Raw genomic sequence first — 19,001 nt, 5'->3', positions numbered from 1 at the left:
GTTAATTGACACTTTTCAAATTACTTGTCTTAGTTTTTACACGGGACAGAACATAGGGATGTCTCCTCCCACACTGCTGCACTATCGCTTTTTGCCTTCAACACTTTTTCTAATTTTCTGACACAAATTGTCCTTTGCATTTCTTGTCCAAATGTCTTTATATACTCCTGGGGGAATTCTGCACCACTGCAAATGCACCGAACTCATGTCCCCTGCAGAATTTTTTTGTCTCTGCATAAAATACATCTTGTCAGAGAGGCACTGCAGTTATACCTTTTGTCCACTAGGCTCCAGAACAGAGGGCAGCTGCTCCTGGTTGGGAGCAGCCAGCCGCGGAGAGGGATAAGGGAGGATAAGAGGCTGAGTTCCTCACAGTGCCTTGCCTATGGGGCCAGGTGAGGAGACATGGGATATGGAGCAGATAGACAGTGGGGGGCACATGGGGATGGGGGAGTGAGGTACAGGGACACATGGGGATGCAGGGAAGGAGGTGCAGGGCCACATGGGGATGGGGGAGGGGGTGGCTGAGTGGGGGTGCAGGGACACATGGGGGCGGGGGCAGATGTGCCCAACTGAATGAGAGAGGCTAGGGGCTAGCCAGAGTCTGCATGGGGGAGGCATCCCAGCTCCCTAACAATCCCTCCCTGCCAAAAAAATCTGTTCCATACTTCTCTCACCCACTCCCAATAACCTTCCAGGTTCACTCTCAGGCTTCTTCCCAGCAGTTACTTCCCTCTTCCTCAGCTCCTCCATTACCCCTGCCTCCCCCAAGCCTTTGCACTGCTTCTGAGGGGTTCGGGAAATACCTTACTGTATTGTAATTTAAATGAATTATTACTCAAAGTTCTGTATTAATATGCCTATTAAGGAATCTATTTATCAAAAACATTTCCTGAATCTTTTTTGTTGTCTGTATTGTTACAGACATACTTGCTTACAGGTATTTTAAAATAAATTATCAAAACAATTGAAACTGGCATGATTCTATTGTGCTATTTTGGCAAATAAAATATGCAGAATTTTGCAGAATTTTTAAATATTGTGCACAGAATTTAATTTTTTGGTTCAGAATTCTCCCAGGAGCACCCTATACTTGAATCCCAATGTTCCTAAAGAGTTTGCTGTCTTCTTGCATGTGCTTATCAGTCAATGCTAGGTGGAGTTTGTGTAATAGGGTGCCAGTGTCTCTGCAGCAGCAAGCAGAATACTCTGTAATCACCATTCCTCTCTGCGCTATCCCCTGGCCTGATTTGCATGAGTTTGCTCCACACAATACATTTAATTAGAACATATTTTAAATAAGGAGATAATATTCTGTTAAGACTCCATCTATTGTTCCTGGGGCAGATGAAACATCAGTCTAGCTTGCTAGTTGCACTGGCATGTATATCTAAGGGAAAATTAATATATTGACCAGTTCTACTTGGCAGCACAACTAGTAGTATTTGCAATGAGACAGCTGTAAAAAGGCAAAGATTGATTGTTTTATATCACTAAAGCCAAAGTTTGGCTCCTGTATGTTTGACTTTCCAAATCCCCTTGAATTCCCATCCATGGATACAAATGATTATATTTTGAAAAACATCTTCTCTGTTCTATTCATCTGGGAAAGCAGTTTCCCATGGATTATTCTGGGGGATCCCGTCCCTTACCTTTCCAAATCTTAGGCTGTGTGTGCACTGGAAACTTTGCAGCACTTCACTGCCAACATCACTACAGAGAAAACTCCTCTCCCGCCTCTCCCTCCCCCACCACCATTGAGGAGCTGGAAGGAGGACCCCAAGTTGCAGCAGAAACCAGAATCTGAGGCTGGTAAGTTTTACAATGAGCCACTCTCCTCCTCCCTGCCAATATCCCCTCTTGCTATGGTGCTACATGTCTGAAGGCCAGCCCCCGCTCTGCTCCACTCTGAAATTGTACCTAGGCAATACATGGCTACAAATCAATGATTTTATTGAAATCCCAGGAACTACTATTACACATTTAGTGGAAGCTAGCACAAATATTATTCACAAGCTGTCATTGTGCCCCTGTGTCCGTGCATTTCTTGGCCATGTCTTCATGCAGAAGGGACACATGAGTGGGAGCTGCCTTTCACAAATGTGTGAAGGTGGCAGGCAGTTCCAGCAACATGCAGCAAGGTGGTTCCTAGAGCACAGAACCCTGAGAAACCACCCCAGACATGGTAGCACTAACATCATGTACCAACACAGGACAATGTGGATAAGGTTATATGTGTGTACCTGTGCCCAGCACAGCATATGCGGACACTCGGTGTGGATACAGGGTACATGCACTAGCAGTACATGGACAACTACCTGTATATGCATGGAAATGTAGAAATACCCATAGTTATGCAGTAGTAGCTTTAGAATGGGTGACCAGAATCTTTCTTATCTTAAATTTGCAAAGGACAATTAATTGTTGCTCAGGCCACCTATTATTCATCTGGCTTTGGAAAGACATTATGGAAACTCTCCATATAATTTTTCACTGAGAATGACAAGGAATTACTTATTCTGGGTGCCAAAAAGAGTGCTAGGCATTTCAAACTAATAACAAAGACACAGCTCCTGCCCTGAAGAGCTTAGTCTATTATAAAACAAGATACAGGGAGAGCAACAAACAAGATGGGGGAAGGAAAGGAAGAAGGAACATTACGGTAATAAGGCCAAGGGATACTCACTCATCTTGTTTAACAATATATGTAGACAAGGGGAATTCTAAATTCCCTCATTTGGATCTTCAAGGGGCTAGTGCAAGCCTGTGTCCTTGAGCCTTTTTCTCTTCTGTTTATTTTTACCCATCCACTCATTGCCTAATCCAGATCCCCAGGCCCTGAAACCCCCACTTAGTTATACTTAATTCTTCTCCATTAGCAACCCCCTTAGAGAGTTACTCTACCCTTCTTTCCCAGTCCTGTTCTCCCAGCAGTCTGTCTCCCAACCCCACAAAATGGTGCACAGACTCCAGAACTGATGAGGTCAGAGGTTTCCAAAACTGTACAGTTGCTGCTTGCTGCCCCCTGCTGTTGAGGTACAAAACTGAGATCTCATTCCCATTCTTGTGGAAATAATTGTATAGCCCACAAAAATGCCAGTTGATAAATACTGCATTGAAAATGGCATTGTTCTGGTATGCTTTGTACTTAGGTCATTAAGCCTTGTACCAGAGCCACAATCTTGCTAGAGAAATGTAGTCCGAAATCTTAATCAACTCTTCCTAGCCTGAAAAATTGAGTGGACCCAAGCAGATGAAAAAGCAACCTGTCTAAAGAATGGTCTATCAAACTTCACAGGAGATGAAAGACCTCATTAATAAAGTGTTTCATTCTTAGCTTTCAGCATAGAAAGACCCTGTGTTGTGGCACAGCTCTTTAAAATGTCTTGCAATGTATGTCCAACAAAAATAACAGAAGTAGTTGAAATAAGGTGGGATTATCTTTCTGAATGCACATGAAGCCTCTTAGCAGCTTGCTTTTGTGATCTAGTCTTTCTGATGTCAATAGTTTTTAGCAACAAGCAGTGAGCAAATGCATGTATTCATAGGTTGGAAGTAAATGTGAGTCTAAAATGAAATATATTTTGTACATAGGTAAGAGATGTGGCTGTGCCTGTCTAAAAGAAAGGAAATAGCTTCAAAGAGCAAACCTAATCTGTCTTTCTGCTTAACTGATCAGCTGGATACAGCAGAAAGTTCTGCCATTTCCCAAAGAATCATGGTAGAAGTGTTTAATTTTGCCTTTGGCTAGAGCAAGCACATCCTCAGCACTGACTCTGAAATCTTAGTGTGCATGCATCCCAAGGCTTCCACATTCTGGCATGATTCAGAGCAACACCCAGAGTTGGACACTACCAACTGGTGTTTGGAGAAGCCAAGCTGTCTGTCACCTCTGCCGGAACATAACTGAAAAACTGTTGAGTGCTATTCTGCAGAAGAGTCTCTTCTCACTGATAGCTTGGTACGTGGATGCAGATCTGCTTTGGGTTTGAGGTTAGCTGCAATACGAAGTTGGTTGGTGGTTTAAACCCATAAAGTAACTGTCTCTTCCTCTTCTGTGGTGGAGCTAAGCAGAGCTTCTGGGATCAGCATCACTGCCATCCAGAATGTTGTTTAAAACCCTCTCTGGGGATTCTTACATCTTTGTGGCATCTATGGCCAGAGGCCCATTCCTTCTAGAAGATGGTGAAGGGTTTCTGGTGTAGCTCTAAGTTCCTTCTTGGGCTTCACCCTCTAGGCCAGTGATGAGACACTAGATGGGAGGGCTCTGAGTTACTACAGAGAATTCTTTTTCAGGTGTCTGGCTGGCGGTTGTTGCCCACTTGCTCTGGATCTAACTGATCACCATATTTGGGACCAGGAAGGAATTTTCCCCCAGGTCAGATTGGCAGAGATCCTGAGATATTTTTTCTTTTTGCCTTCTTCTGCAGCCAGGGCTGGCTCCATTGTTTTTGCCACCCCAAGCGGTGGGGAAAAAAAAAAGCCCCGATTGCGATCGGTGGCAGCTCCACCACGCCGCTTTCTTCTTCGGCGGCAAGTCAGTGGCAGGTCCTTCCCTCTGAGAGGGACCAAGGGACCGGCCGCCGATGAGCCTGACGTGCTCTCCCTTCCAGGGCCGGCTCTACTGTTTTCACCACCCCAAGCAGTGTGCCGAATTGCTGCTGCTGGCAGTGGGGCAGCCCGTGTGCCATTAGGGCGGCATGCATGTTTCTGCGGTGGCAGCAATTCGGCGGCAGCTTCTGTCTTCAGCCGGAAGACAGAAGTTGCACCGCCACGGACAGCTGAACGTAGAAGCTGCCACCGAATTACCGCAGCCGTGGAAGCATGTGCGCAGCCCTAATGGCACAAGGACTGCCCCACCATCCGCGGCAGCAATTCGGCGCGCTGCTTGGGGCCAAAAACACATAAACTGCTGCCCCTTGCAGATTGCCGCCCCAAGCACCAGCTTGGAATGCTGGTGCCTGGAGCCAGCCCTGGCCCCTTCCCCTTGGCCACCCCAAGCACCTGCTTGCTGAGCTGATTCCTGGAACCCACCCTGTCTGCAGGATGGGGCATGGGTCACTTGCAGGCTTAAATTAGTATAAATGGTGGATTCTCTGTAACTTGAAATCTTTAAATCATGATCTGAGGACTTCAGTAACTCAGCCAGAGGTTAGGGGACTATTACAAGACTTGAGGGGTGGGGTGAGATTTTGTGGCCTGCAATGTGCAAGAGATCAGACTAGATTATGATGGTCCCTTCTGGCCTTAAAGTCTATCAGTCTAGGGATACTGCAGAATTATAGGAAGGAGTTCAAAGCACTGGCGGAGGAGGGTACAGTGGCTGCCAGGGCAACCCTGCAGGCAGCATCAGATGTGGTGGACATGGCTGCATGGTCCATGGCCTCCGCGGTGTTCATGAGAAGGATGTCGTGGCTCCTGCTGTCTGGGATGTCCAGTGAGGGGCAGATCTCCTTGCAGGACCTCCTGTTTGATAGCAAGGCTCTGTTTGCAGAACAGACAGACATAAAACTGTATGGCCTGAAAGACTCCCACACTATGCTGAAGACTCTTGGCCTCTATGTTTTGGCTCCCATTTGCACGGGATGGTCGCTGAGTGGCAAATGGTGTCGGGAACATTCCCTCAACCATGACCGGTACTGAGCTGGGGGCGACTACAGAGGTCCCAGTGGCGGCTTGCCTCTGGACCACGGAGCCAGCATTGGCGTAGCCCCTGGTACTGGCATGGACATAATGTCCCAGGCTGCCTGCAGGGCCTCCAGCGTGGAGGGCATCCATACATCCAGGGAAGCCTGTTCTGAATGGGCCAGGATGCTCCGCTCAACCTGAGTCAGAGGCCTAGAGGCTGATGGAGACTGAGGACTACCCAACATGGGTCTAGCATCTTCCCCAGTTTTACTCCTGTGCCGCGGCGTAGAAGGCCTCTTCTTAGCCTTCTTGGTGTGTCCCATGGATGGGGAGTGGTGCAGACTGGTAAATGGCACTGAGGGGGTTGCTGTGCACTGACACTGCGGTACCTGGTGCCGAATCGGAGTGGCGCGCCAGAGTTGGGGTCAATGCCGACTTCATCAGGATGGCCTGGAGCCGAATGTCTCTTTTTCTCTTGGTCCAAGGCTTGAACGACTTGCAAATCTTGCTGGGATGTGTTTCACCCAAAGAGCATAAGCAGTCCACATGCGGATCACTCACTGGCATCGGTCGTCTACAAGTGTCGCACAACTTAAAACCTGGGGCACTGGGCATGTTCCAGCCCGGATGCACTAAACTAAACTAAAACTAATCAAATGACTTTAACTATGGGTACTACATTGAATGAACAAGAGTTCTAGAGTAGAGCTGCAGACAAGCTGGAGCAGAGCAGTTCTGAAGCATCTTCACTAGTGGCAAGAAGGAACTGAGGGTGGGAGGAGCGCGCAGCACCCCTTATACTGCACCATGGAGGTGCTGCTCTAGGGGTCGCTGGGGCACTCCTCTATGGGTACTGCAAGGGGAAAAACTTCCAGCACTGCTGCACATGGCGAGCACGCACACCTATCCTGGAATGTCTTTTAGGGATGTGAATTTTTTCAGATTATGAGCAACATAGCTAGGTCAACCTAACTTTCTTCTTCAAGTGATTGCTCATGTGTATTCCACGATAGACCTAAGTTGAAGCCACAGCAGGCTCCCACCCAGGCCACCCACTTGAAATATGATCCCTTTTATAGAAAGTCATGGGACTATAAGAAATGCCCACAGAGGCAGTCCTGGTCTGCCTGCCAGCCTGGGTCCTCCAAGAGCAAACAGGCAGGGAAACGGCATGTTTTGATGGGATGCCCAGGGGTGACCTACCAGTTCACAACAGGGATCTACCCACAGTAAAGCTTCCCGTCTCCAACCTGTTGTGTGCTTTTCTCCCAGAGTGGTTGTGGCTGACCTCGGACCAATGGGTCCTCAACACCAACTCCCAGGGCTACACCCTCCAATTTACCTCTACCACGGCTAGCCACCCTCTGCCCTGTCTCTCCTGGGAGACCCTTCTCACGAGGCCCTGCTCAAGCAGGAGGTGGGGCAGATCCTTGGCCTAGGAGTGGTGGAAGTGGTGCCAGCAGAGTTCAAACACAAGGGGTACTATTCCCACTATTTTCTTATCCTGAAGGCCAAAAGGGGGCTCAGACCCATCCTGGACCTGCGAGGCCTGAATCAGTACATGGTAAAGCTCAAGTTCTGCATGGTCTCTCTGGCCTCTGCTATCCCCTCCGTGGATCCTGGGAACTGGTATGCCACCCTCAGTCTGCAGGATGCATACTTCCACATCCACATATTTGAGGGGCACAGGCGCTTCTTCTGTTTCATGGTTGGGCAGGAACACTACCAATTTATGGTCCTCCTGTTTGGCCGGTCCACTGCTCCCAGGGTATTCACAAAGTGCATGTCTCTGGTGGTGGCCTACCTCAGATGTCATGGGGTCTAGATCTTCCCCTATCTGGACAACTGGCTGGCCAAGGGTAGCTGCTGGTTGCAGGTGCGGGATCACATGGTGCTCCTCCTATCCACGTGCGCCACTCTGGGCCTGTTGGTGAACGACACCAAGTCCACCTTAGTCCTGGTACAGCGCACAGAGTTTATCAGGGCAGTCCTGGATGGCACGATGGCCAAGGCCTCCCTCCCACCGGACAGGTTCGAGACCTGAAAGGGTTCATCGACACAGTCACGAGGTTTCCCATGACGACAGCCAAAGTAGTGTCTCCAGCTCCTGGGTTGCATGTTGGCGTGCACATATGTGGTTCACTACACCAGACTCAGGATGAGGCCCCTCCAGCTCTGGTTGGCCTCAGTTTTCTCCCAGGCCAGGGACAGGATGAACAAGGTCCTCACTGTGCCTGAGCCGGTGATTGCCTCCCTACAATGGTGGTCCTCCCTGGGGAACATGCTCCATGGGTCCTGTTCAGGGGCAGGCCCCTGTCAGTGGAGCTGGTGTCCTGTGCTTCAGACCTGGGGTGAGGAGCCCATGTTGGGGACATTCAGACCCAAGGTCTGTGGTCTGCACAGGACCTTGCCCTGCATATAAATGTCAAGGAACTCAGGGAAGTCTGACTGGCACATGTGGAGGATTATTAGGAACTGGGGAAGCTTTTGGGAGAGGGGGAGCCTATATAGGAAGGATGGGCTCCACCTAAAGCAAAACGGAACAAGATTAAAATTAAAATTAAAAAGATTGTAGAACAGTTTTTAAACTAAGGGCTGGGAGAAAGCTGAGAGACGCGGAAGAGCATGTGGTTCAGACATCCCTTAGGGAAGGATCTATAAATGGAAATTCTCTATGTCCTAATAAGTAGGAGAGGATGGAAAATGATAAAATACAGGCAGGATCTGATGAGAAACAGTCAAATGAAAAAAAGTCCCATTCAATTACATCATGCAATAGGGGACAGCCAAAAAATGACAATTTTTAAAATGCTTATATACCAATGCTAAAAGTCTAAATAGTAAGATGGGTGAACTAGAGTGCTGAGTATTAAATGAGAATATTGATATAATAGGCATCACAGACACCTGGTGGAATGAGGATAATCAATGGGACACAGTAATAGCAGGCTACAAAATATATCAGAAGGACAGAACAGGTTGTGCTGGTGGGGAAGTGGCACTATATGTGAAAGAAAGCATAGAATCAAATGAAGTAAAAATCTTAAATGAGCTAAATTGTACTACAGCATCTCTATGGATAGTAATTCCATGCTTGAAAAATAAGAATATAGCAGTAGGGCTATATTACAGACCACCTGACCAGCATGTTAGTGACTCTGAAATGCTCAGGGAGATTAGAGAGGCTATTAAAATAAAAAACTTAATAATAATAATATAATGGGGATTTCAACTATATTGACTGTGTACACATCACTCAGGAAGGGAAGCTGAGATAAAGTTTCTTGACACTTTAAATGACTGCTTCTTGGAGCAGCTAGTCCTGGAACCCACAAGAGGAGAGGCAATTCTTGATTTAGTTCTAAGTGGAGCACAGGATCAGGTCTAAGAGGTGAATATAGCTGGACTGCTTGGTAATAGTGACCATAATATATTTAACCTCCTTGTGGCAGGGAAAACTCCACAGTGGCCCAACACTGTGGCATTTAATTTCAGAAATGGGAACTACACAAAAATGAAGAGGTTAGTGAAATAGAAATTAAAAGGTACAGTACCAAAAGTAAAATACCTGCAAGCTGTGTGGAAACTTTTTAAAGACACCATAATAGAGGCTCGACTTAAATTAATGCCCCAAATTAAAAAATAGTAAGAGAACCAAAAAAGAGCCACTGAGGTTAAACAACAAAGTAAAAGAAGCAGTGAGAGGCAAAAAGGCATCCTTTAAAAAGTGGAAGTTAAATCCTAATGAGGAAAATAGAAAAGAGCATAAACTCTGGCAAATGAAGTGTGAAAATATAATTAGAAAGACCAAAAAAGAATTTGAAGAACAGCTATCCAAAGACTCCAAAAGTAATAGCAATTTTTTTTTAAATACATCAGAAGCAGAAAGCCTGCTAAACAACCGGTGGGGCCACTGGATGATCGAGATGCTAAAGGAGCACTCAAAGATGATAAGGCCATTGCGGAGAAACTAAGTGAATTCTTTGCACAGGTCTTCACTGTTGAGCATGTGAGGGAGATTCCCAAACCTGAGCCATTCTTTTTGGGTAACAGATCTGAGGAACTGTCCCTAATTCAGATGTCATTAGAAGAGGTTTTGGAACAAATTGATAAACTAAACAGTAGTAAGTCTCCAGGACCTGATGATATTCACCCACGAGTTCTGAAGGAACTCAAATGTGAAATTACAGAATTACTAACTGTCATCTGTAATCTATCATTTAAATCATCTTCTGTACCAAATGACTGGAGGATAGCTAATGTGACACCAATTTTTAAAAAGGGCTCCAGAGGTGACCCTGGCTACTACAGGCCAATAAACCTCACTTCAGTACCGGGTAAATTGGTTGAAAGTAGCGTAAAGAACAAAATTGTCGGACACATAGATTAACATAATTTGTTGGGAAATAGTCAACATGTTTTTTTGTAAAGGGAAATCATGCCTCACCAATCTACTAGAATTCTTTGAGGGGGTAAACAAGCATGTGGACAAAGGAGATCCAGTGGATATAGTGTATTTAGATTTTCAGAAAGCTTTTGACAAGGGATTGGGATTGGGCACTATCTCCGATGCCTTCCTCCTATCCTGGTCTGGCCAGTTTCTTTATGCGTTCCCCCTGATCCAGCTGATCGGCAAGGTCCTGGAAAAGATAAAGATGGACAGGGACTGAGCGTGGCCCAGGCAACATTGGTATGGGTCCCTCACGAGCCTGGCGGTCGCCCCACCTGGACCTGCTCTTCCAGGACCAGGGCAACTTCCTCCATCCCAACCTGGTGGCACTCCACCTTGTGGCATGGCTGCTCAATTGTTAGGCTGGGAGGAAAGGACATACTAGGAAGGGGTTCAGTGCGTCCTCTTGGAAAGTAGGCAATCCTCCACACATTGAGCCTACTTGGCAAAGTGGTCTAGATTTTTTTTCAGATGGGTGGCTGAGCTGGGCGTTTCCTCTGTGGCTGCCCCAATCCAGCTCATTTTAGACTATCTCCTTCACCTTAGAGCCCAAGGCCTGGCACCCTTGTCCATCAAGGTGCACTTTGCGGCCACATCAGCCTTCCACCCACCGGTGCATGGGCACACGGGTATTCTCCCAAGCTATGACTGGCTGATTCCTTAAAGGATTGGATCGTCTCTTTCCATACATTAGGCCCCCAGTCCCACAGTAGGACCTGAACTTGCTGTTGGCCTGGCTGACAGGTCCCCTCTTTGAGCCATTAGCTATGTGCTCCTGGTTGCACCTCTTGTGGAAGGTAGCCTTCCTGGTGGCAATCACATCTGCTAGACAGGTCTCAGAACTCAGGGCCCTGACTTTCGAGCCCCAACCTCTGAGCCCCCTTACACAGTGTTCCATAAGGACAAGGTCCAGCTCCGACCGCATCCTTCATTCCCCCCAAAGATGGTCTCCACCTACCACATGGTTCAGGACATTTTCCTGCTGGTTCTCTGCCTCAAGCTTCATGCGTCCAGCGAGGAATGCTGCCTCCATATGCTGGATGTGAGACGGGCTCTGGCCTTTTACCTGGAATGGACTAAGCCGTTCAGGAAGTCTTCGCAGCTGCTCATTGCCTCAGCTGAATGTATGAGGGGTTGGCCGATCTCCATTCAGCAGCCCTCCAACTGGATCACCTTGTGCATCCATACTTGTTATCACCTGGCGGGAATCCCTCCGCCATCTTGGGTGCAAGCCTCATCTAGGTCAGGACACGTTCAGCTCATATTATGCGATCATCTCTCAGACCAGGGAGGATGCTGGGTTCAGCAGGGCTGAGTTCCACTCTGAGAATTAGTGAACCCACCTCCAACAGATATAGCTTGGAATTACCTATTGTGGAATACACATGAGCAATCACTCGAAGAAAAGACAGTTACCTTTTCCATACTGGTATTCTTTAAGATGTGTTGCTCATGTCCATTCCACATCCCGCCCTTTTTCCCCTCTGTCGGAGTTGTCCGGCAAGAAGGAACTGAGGGTGCGGGGAGTGTGCAGCGCCCCTTATACCATGCCATGGAGGCGCCACTCCAGGGGTCGCTAGGGGTGCTCCCATACAGGCACTGCTAGGGAAAAAACTTCTGGAACTGGTGCACGTGGTGAGCGCACACATCTATTGTGGAATAGACATGAGCAACACATCTCGAAGAACACCAGTTATGGAAAAGATAACTGTCTTTTCTAGTGTAGACCAGCCTTTAGTAAAGTAATTTGTTAAGAATTAATGATCATTTTGGCTCATGTTTGTACTGAGCTTAAGGGATCTTTTTGAAGAAATGTGCTATATTAATAAAAAAGATCTATTAAGAGATGATCTGCCAATCTCTACTGGTTGTTGATAGGAAATCATTTACATACTAAGACATTTTTAGGAGATCTGCGCTATGGGACTATAAAGTAACTGTGTAGCTTTAAGGATTAAGATGGGACGCTGGCAAAGCTTATGTTTCCAGGTTCCTGACAACCCCTTTCTTTCAACACAAATGAAATCAATCTCTGACACAGGCCCAAGGTTTAGAGCCATTCCCAGTTGGCTGGGTCAGCAGGAGGAAAAGGAACATGCTTTTTGAAAAAGCCAAATCGTTTGTGTGTGTATTTTTAAAATTATGTCATTTTAATTGGAAAAGAAAACAAGTCAGTTTCAATAAGCAATGGTAAAATTTTCTCCATCCACATGTTCCTGCAACGCAGGAAGCCATGAATGAGACTTGTTTCCTGTACACAGTGAAAAATCCCAAAATTGGGATAATGTGAGAAAAGACCCATTTCTGCAGCAGAAAAATGGGGTTTTATAAATGCAAAGATCGTCATACAATAGTTATGAGGGGTCAGTTTTATAAAAATAGAAATTAAATGATTAACACTAAACTATGTTTATATTAAAATAGGAATAAAGATCGGGGGAGGATAAAGGCCCCAGACCTGCAAGGGGGTTTGTAGGCAGCCCCCTGACTGTAATAGTGTGTTGTGAGGCACAGGAGCTCTGCATATACATACCTCATTGCAGGATCAATGGCAACATATGCTATTTATTCATTCAGACAAAACTCTGTTCATTATTCTTTACGTGCATCTAGCTTTAAGAGCCACTATTGGTTCAATGGTGCTTATGGTGACCACATGTCCTGATTTTATAGGGACAGTCCTGCTATTCGGGGTTTTTCTTACATAGATGCCTATTACCCCACACCCTGTCCCGATTTTTCACATTTGCTATCTGGTCATCCTAATGATGCTGGAGAACGAGAGATAAGCTCCCCCTACCAGCAGTGTTCAATAAAGCAAACAGAAACCTGTTAGGTGATTGAGAACTTGGTGAGCATGAGGGATGAACAAAATTCCTACCCTTGTAAAAGTGTATTACTGTTGAATACCATGCACGATATGATGATCTACTAAGGGTGTGTCTACATGGTGCCTTAGTCTGCAACAGAGGGGTGCTAATTTTAGTCCACTTTAGCATGTTGCACTCTAACTGGACCGTGTGGACCTTGCTGATGTGTGTGAAGGGGTACACTCACTGCAAGTGATGCCTTCTTGTGGCTACATCTGGGGATCAGCTCTCGTCCAGTCTGGCACTCTCTTCTGTTGGTTACTCATGCTGTGACCCCTCCTCTTTTTCTCCAGGACTTGGGGTGCTCCTTCCTTGTAGCTCATCCCTCTGGCCAGCCAGATCACTCTATAGTCCTCTCTTTCCCAGGGTAACAAAGTCCCGCCTGTCCAGATGGCATCTCCAACAGTCCTGTGCCACTTCTCAGTGGCTGGTAGGGGAACCCAGCCCCATCAGCTACACAGGGTTCCAGCACAGGGACCCTATAACAAGCAGCCAAGGTCTGCTCAGTCCTATTCCTTGCTGCTGTTTCCCTGGGCTTCTTTCTACTCAGCCCTCTCAGGCTCTCTCTCCTCACCATTCTTCTGGGCTTGACCCTTCTTCCAGGGCTAGGATCCCAAGACTTATTCTCCCTCTTGGGTTTTCTCCTTCCCACTTCTCAGGCCCCAGAGAGTGACTGCAGAATCTCTCCCCTCTGCTCTGAACTTCTGGGCTTTATACTAACCAGCCTACTCCTGCCCAGCTGGGCTTCACGTTCAGTTAAGCCTGGCTCTCCCTTCAAGTCCTGCCAGATACCATAATGGCCTCTCAGGTCCACATTAACCTCTTCACGGCCTGTGTGGGGTGCACACCCATTGTGGTGTGTACTAAAAGTTTCCTAGTGTGCATTAATGTAGTTCCATTTCAAACAATACTACTTTAATGCACACTAGGTATCCTTCAGTGCATGCTATCAGGGTCCACAAGGGGCCAATTAGTGCTCATCATACAAATGCAGACTAAAATTTACACCCTTCTGATGTGGGCGAAATCATCAGGTAGGCCAGCGCATAGATAGATGAAAGTAGCATCATTTGGCAATAAACATAAGATAACAAATAAACATGAGTTGTCTACTGGGTTATTCATTTAAGGCCTGAGCCCCAACTGGTGTAAATGGGTGTAGCTGCATTGCCTTCACTGGAGCTATGCCCATTTACACCTGCTAAGGACTTAGTCTATGGTCTTAAGTTTGCATGTTAGGGTTCTGTAAGTTATGGTGTCCCAAGTAAATGTGTGAAGAGAAGGTACTAAAGGAGAAGTCATTAGTCTTGCCTAAGTAGGGCAGTTCATCTACAATTTCTAGACCACTGTAAGTCCCATGCAAGGTAGGTAAATTGATGCTGCATTTACATAAATTATTCCCCTCTCTCAGCACCACTTGTAACAACATCTATAATGTGGCTCTTTTGGCTTCTTATCTTCCCTCTCCATCAATGGCTTTTAGAGTTTAGTGTGTAGACCTGTTCACTCACAAATGAAGACATACTCACTGAGGAAGGAAATGGGATATGGAGCTTTTAGTGACATATGATTGTGTTGGGAGGAGAGGCTCCTCTAAGCCCATACACTCTTTATCTTTCACTCACTTTCTTGTTTAAATATTACCCAGCAGAAGTCAACAGAAACATCTGGTTTTCACTTAGGTGCTACATTTAATCCTGGGTTTTTTGAGATGAAAGGAAGATCAAGCATGGTGAGACTCAGAAGGTTCAGAGGAAAGGATGAACCCTTATACATTTGAATTCTTTGAGGTCTTCTCCTTCCCTCTCTCAAACTTTTTCTGAATCTAAATTTTGTCCCACCTTTCTCCTAACACAACCCATATCCTCCTGCTGACCCCATCATTTCCTTTCGGGCATCACAAGTTGAGACTGTGGCCAGGATAGCTAGGAAAGGATTTTTCCATGGTATTTGGATATGCCAGTGTCTTTCAGGATATGCTTTGCCTTTATTATTGCATCCTTTTTCCTGGCACGTAGCATCATGGTCTCTTTAACTAGATTCTTGGACCAGCTTCCTCACTATGGAGTCACCTTTCAGGTTCACTTGCTGATTTTACTTCTGATGGCTCCTTTTTAATACTCTTTCCTTGGTTAGGCTACTATCCATCTGGGCCTGTTCTCACAGCTCTTCCTCCTCCTTGTCAAGCTTTGATTAGCTTGGTACACATTTTCCTTCTCCTTCTTCCTGAACATATTCTTCCATTCATAAGAACTGCCATACTGGGTCAGACAATGGTCCATCTAGACCAGTATTCTGTTTTATGACAGTGTCCAGTGCCATATAATTCAGAGGGAATGAACAGAACAGTGCCATTATTGAAGTGATCCATCCCTTGTCATTCAGTCCCAGCTTCTGGCAGTCAAATGTTTAGGGACAGCCAGAGCATGTAGTTGCATACCTGACCATCTTGGCTAATAGCCATTGATGGAATTAGGTAAGTTCATGGAGGATGGGTCCATTTTGAACCCAGTTATACTTTTGGACTTCACAATGTCCCCTGGTAATGAGTTCCACAGGTTGACTGTGCTTTGTGTGAAAAAGTACTTCCTTTTGTTTGTTTTAAACATGCCGTCTATTAATGTTGTTTGGTGACCCCTAATTCTTGTGTTATGAGAAGGAGTAAATAATACCTCCTTATTTACTTTCTCCACACCAGTTATGATTTTATAGACCTTTACTTGTTAGTTTTCTAAGCTGAGGAGTCCCAGTCATTTTAATCTTTCCCCGTATGGAAGCTGTTCCAAACCTCTAATTATTTTTGTTGCCTTTCTCTGTATCTCTCTTCTTCTTCTTCTTCTTTTTTTTGTGATGGGGCAACCAGAACTGCGTGCACTATTCAAGGTGTGGGTGTAGCCTGGATTTATACAGTGTCATTATGATGTTTTCTGTCTTATTACGTATCCCTTTCCTAATGGTTCCTAAAGTTTAGTTTTTTTGACTGCTGCTGCACATAGAGTGGATGTTTTCAGAAGACTATCCACAAAGGCTCCAAGATCTCTTTCTTGAGTGGTAACAGCTAAATTAGAACCTATCATTTTGTATGTGTAATTGGGATTCTGTTTCCCAACCTGCATTACTTTGCACTTATCAACATTGAATTTCATCTATATTTTGTTGCCGAGTAACCCAGTTTTGTAAGATCCCTGTGTAACTCTTTGCCACCTCACTGTTTTACCCTTTTTTCCAGATACAACACTGGTTCCAGTACAGATCCATGGGGGACCCTGCCATTTACCTCTCTATACCGTGAAAAATGACCATTTATTCTATCTTTTAAATAGTTACTGATCCATGAGAGGACCCTTTCCTCTTATCCCATGACTGCCTACTTTGCTTAACAGTCTTTGGTATGGGACCTTGTCAAAGCTTTCTGAAAGTCCAGGTACACTATGTTCGCTGGATCACCCTTGTCCGCATGTTTGTTGCCCCACTCAAAGATTGGTGAGGCATGATTTCCCTTTACAAAAGCAATGTTGATGTTCCCCATAATATCGTGTTCATCTATGTGTCTGAGAGGTCTGCTCTTTATTATAGTTTCAAACAATTTGCCTTGTACTGAAGTTAGGCTTAGCAGCCTGAAATTGCCAGAATTGCCTCTGGAGTCTTTTTTAAAAAACTTTGTGTTACATTAGCTATCTCCCAGTCATTTGGTACAGAGGCTGATTTAAGCAATAGGTTACATACCACAGTTAGTAGTTGTACAATTTCATATCTGAGTTCCTTCAAAACTCTTGGGTGAATACCATCAGGTCCTGGTGACTTATTACTGTTTAATTTATCAATTTGTTCCAAAACCACCTCTAATGACACCTCAATCTGGGACAGTTCCTCAGATTTGTCACCTAAAAGGAATGGCTCAGATGTGGAACTCTCCGTCACATCCTCTGCAAAGAAGATTGATCCAAATATTTCATTTAACTTCTCTGCAATGGTCCAGTACTTCAGGTGTTCAGTGACCCCCATTGCTGGGTTGGCAGGCTTCTGCCTTCTGATATATTTAAATTTTTTTTTTTTACTTTCAGTTTTTGTGTCTTTTGCTAGCTGCTCTTAAAAATCTTTTTTTGCCTGCCTTATTATATTTTTACACTTGACTTGTCAGAGTTTATGTTCCTTTCTATTTTCCTGCATAGGATTTTACTTCCAATTTTCAAAAGATTTTATTTTTGTCTCTAATTGCCTCTTTTTACTTTATTTAGCCTTGGTGCTATTTTTTGGCCCCCTTACTGTTTTTCTTTTATTTGGGTAATACATATAGTTAGAGCCTCTTTTATGGTGTATTTAAAAGTTTAAGTGCAGCTTTCAGGTTTCACTCTTGTGACTGTTCCTTTTAATTTCTGTTTCTCCTCATTTTTGTGCAGTTCCCATTTTGGAAGATAAATGCTTGTGTGGTAGGTTTCTTTGGTATTTCCCCCTCTACGATGATGTTAAATGTTATTACATTAGGGTTGTTATTACCGAGAGATTGAGCTATATACACTTCTTGGACCAGATCCTGTGCACCACTTAGGACCAAATCAAAAATTGCCTCTCCACTTGTAGGTTTTAGGACTAGCAGATCTTAGAAATAATAATTAATAGTGTCTAGAAATTTTATCTCTGTGTCCCATCCTGAGGCAACCTGTTCCCAGTCAATATGGGAATAGTTGAAATATTATTGGGTTTTTTATTATTGGGTTTTATGTTTTTGTAGTCTCTCTTTAATCTCTTTATTGTGTGAGTCCACTTGCATGACATATTCACAGGGAGGAGAGCAGAACAACAGAAGTCTTTTGTCCTATTTTTGACAGCAGATAGTAAAATTCCAGTTGCAAGATCCCACAATAGTCCATCTGGTATTGCTTGACCTTTCCTTTTGGGAAGGATGTAACACCTTTTGTTGAAGATCAGCCCTTTATCCTAATTAATATCTCTCTCCTGTCTGGTGATTTACTTTGGGTATGGCTACACTTGCACTTCAAAGCACTGCCGTGGCAGTGCTTTGAAGTTTCGAGTGTGGTCGCAGCGCCAGAGATGGGAGAGAGCTCTCCCAGTGCCGTACTCCACATCCTCTACGGGTGAAGCTTGCAGTGCTGGGAGCCGTGCTTCCGGCCCTGCGGCACTGTTTACACTGAGGCTTTACAGCGCTGTATCTTGCAGTGCTCAGGGGGGTGTTTTTTTCACACCCCTGAGCGTGAAAGTTGCAGTGCTGTAAAGCGCCAGTGTAGCCATGGCTGGTAATGTCACAGATGCTCACAATACAACTGCTCAAATATTACCTCACAATACGCGATACAGATGTTCTTTGTGAGATTAAGGTATGCTTGCAGCAACTCGCAAGCATTCACTAAAGTCCTAACACATTCTTATAATTCTCATACCTATTTTTAACACTACTAACACACAGGTAAGCCAGACTTGTATTTGTCAGTGTTCAGGTGAGACATGGGGACCTTGGTATGAGCTGGCACCTGATCCATCTTATCATAGAAATGATTTCTCCCTGTGATCGTTCCAGTACTGAGCATGAATGCTTTACATGGGGACCAACCAGTGGAAGCACCATTGATGTACACAGGCGGGGTTTGGATCGGCACATCACTGGAATGCCTTTGTGAAAGCAAACTATTTGGATTAGATCATCTCCAGTGAGACAAATAGGAGCTTGGTTTTCAGCATCTTGTGTTCAGAATTGGCAAGGCTGGTTGTGTGGGCTTTAAACTGGGGCTGGACATAAGACTAGTTCTATTTTGCAAAAAATGTTGAGATTTTGAAATTTGTTTGCATGCTGGTGTAGAACAAGACAGTCCTGTGGTGAAAAGTGAGACATACTCCTATCCCAGAACAGTGTATAACTTATTAGTGGTTTGAGACCTCATCTAGACTGTGGGAGATGTAGGTTCAAGTCTCAACTCTGCCTGATTCCTGGAAGCAGGGACTTGAACTCGGTTCTCACCTGAGAATACCCTAAGCACTTGGCTAAAGGATCAGTCTTTCTTGCTACCCAGAAATTCCATCCTGGAGCTGAGAAACCT

This window comes from Gopherus flavomarginatus, chromosome 2 (genome assembly GCF_025201925.1).
Source record: "Gopherus flavomarginatus isolate rGopFla2 chromosome 2, rGopFla2.mat.asm, whole genome shotgun sequence".
Classification (NCBI taxonomy): domain Eukaryota; kingdom Metazoa; phylum Chordata; order Testudines; family Testudinidae; genus Gopherus; species Gopherus flavomarginatus.
The sequence above is the reverse complement of the archived record's forward strand: the minus strand, read 5'-3'. Positions refer to the sequence as shown.